At 39.7% G+C, this 2,519-nt stretch overlaps 1 pseudogene; it reads left to right on the forward strand.

Annotated features, from left to right (window-relative positions):
• The first annotated feature begins 1,096 nt into the window (after positions 1 to 1,096).
• On the forward strand, positions 1,097 to 1,830 carry LOC106968394 (calcineurin B homologous protein 3-like; annotated as a pseudogene).
• The last annotated feature ends 689 nt before the right edge of the window (positions 1,831 to 2,519 follow it).

Raw genomic sequence — 2,519 nt, forward strand, 5'->3', positions numbered from 1 at the left:
TCCACTTGTTTATTTTTGCTTGTGTAGTCTTCTTTTGGTATCGAATCTAAAAAATCATTGCTAAGACTGATTTCAAGGAGCTTACCATCTATGTTTCCTTGTAGAAGTTTTATGGTTGTAGGTCTTTGTTCAAGTCTTTAATCCATTTACAGGTAATTTTGTCCATAGTATAAGATAGTAATCCCACTTCATTGTTTTGCATATGGCTGTTGAATTTTCCCAGCACCATTTGTTGAAGAGACTTTCCTTTCACCATTGTGTGTTCTTGCCTCCTTTGCTATAAATTAATTGACCATACATGAGTGGGTTTATCTCTTGGCTTTCTATTCTTTTCCATTGATCTCTGTGTCTGTTTTTATTCCAACACCATACTGTTTTGATCACTTAGTGTAGTTTGAAATCAAGAGGTGTGATGCCTTCAGTTTCTCAAGATTGCTATGGCTTTTGGGGTCTTTTGTGGTCCATACAATTTTTAGGATTATCATTCTATTTCTATGAAAGAAATGCCCTTAGAATTCTGAGACAGGTTGTAATGAACCTGTAGATCGCTTTGAGTAGTACAGATGTACAGTAGTACATTTTAATAACATTAATTCCTCTAATCCACTAGCATAGAACATCTTTCCATTGATTTGTGTCTTCTTCATTGTCTTCCATCAGTGTCTCAGAGTTTTCAGTGTATAGGTCTTTTGCCTCCTTTGGTTAAGCTTATTCCTAGGTCTTTTATACTTTACAATATAATTGTAAACAGAATTGTTTTTTAATTCCTTTTTCTGATAATCAATTATTAGTATATAGAAGCATAACATATTTTTATATTAATTTTGCATCCTACAACTTTAGTGAATTTGTCTATTAGTTCTAACAGTTTTATTAGTTATATGGTGGAATGTTTAGGGTTTTGTATATATAATATCATGTCATCCTCAAATAGTGACAGTTTTACTTTTTCTCTTCTGAGTTGTATAAAATATTTATTTTTCTTGCCTAAACTGCTTCACTTGCAACTCAGATCTGGCCTTGGTGTCTCCACCATGTTGGACCCAAGGTCTGACCATCTGCTGCAGAGCCAATGCCATCCCAGGCCCTACAAGGAATGTGTTCCTCATGGCCCCCTCCATGGGGGGAATCTGAAGAAGTGAGTGAGCTTGTGGGAAATACAGGCTTCTCGTCAGACCAGATCCAGCTGCTTAGGTGAAGGTTTAAGCAGCTAAGTGGAGACTAGCCCACAATTCGTAAGCAGGACTTCAACAAAGTCCCTACCCTGGAGCTCAATAAGATGTGACCCAAAATCCACCATGTCTCCTTTGACAGCAGGAACCTTGGCAAAGGGACCATCTGCCTGGCCCAAAAGACCAGCATTGAGCACTTCCTGACCCATCGTGTCCTACTTCTGACCCATCCACACCACCATGGAGCCAGGAAGAAAAGGTGAGGTTTCTGTTCCACATGTAGGACTCAGTCAGCAAAGTTAACATCACCCAGGAAGAATATGAAAACGTGGGCAAGGAAGTCTTGAGCAATTGCCACAAGGAAAAGGACTCTGCTCACTCCATTACAGACGGGGCATGATGGAGGTGGCTCGCACCTGCATGAGGCAGATGGAGGTGGATCAAGAGTATGAGGGAGTCACTTTCAATGACTTCCTGAAGATCTGGCAGATGATAGACATCATGGACAAGATGCACATCAGCTTCATTAAGATGGACACCATTGCTCTTTGTCAATAACCCACCACCTCCCCAACAGAGAAACTGCACTTTGCACCAGGGCAGCCTCCCTGGATGGCATGGAGCAGCTGACGCCTCATAGGCATTGTTTTGCTACAGCTCTGAGAGTTTTCTTGTTGATATGTTCTTGTTCTATTACATATTGGGTTTGCGTGTTGGAGATGGCTGGGAAGGGTGAGAGGGAGAAAGATCATTTTTCTTTTAGTTTAGAGGTTGCTGGCCTGTGATAAACCAAATTCACACCTAATAGGTTGGTCTGCATATTTTCCAGAGATTTTGGACTTTGAACAGGATACCGTAACTGGATAAGATATTGAGGTTGACTCCCTGTGGGAGAGGCAAGCATTTTTAGTGCATGAGAAAAAAGTTGCAAATAGATATCTAAGAGAAGAAAAGTATACACCGTAGCAGAGCCTATTATTTGCCCCTAATATGTATGCTTTTTCTTCTATATTAATAGAAAAAAATTTTAATTTGAGCACATGGCTTCCCATAGGGAGACTATATTTCTCAAGATTACCTGCAGCTAAGTGTGGTTATGTGTCTAACTTCTGTTCTATAGCCTGTGAGCAGAAGTTGTACAATTTCTAGTCAGTGCTCTTAACACAAATAACCATGTCTTTCTATTTTTTCTTTCTGTTGAGGGAATGGGGATAAAATGACAAAAACTAGAATAATCATCTCAAACCAAAAGATGGAAGCTAGATATTGAGGGTGATTAGCAAAAAGGTAGATTAAGTCTGGGACCCCCATGACTTCATGGAGAAAACCCTTAACAATAGAGGAACT

Source organism: Acinonyx jubatus, chromosome F2, assembly GCF_027475565.1.
Source record: "Acinonyx jubatus isolate Ajub_Pintada_27869175 chromosome F2, VMU_Ajub_asm_v1.0, whole genome shotgun sequence".
Lineage (NCBI taxonomy): Eukaryota > Metazoa > Chordata > Mammalia > Carnivora > Felidae > Acinonyx > Acinonyx jubatus.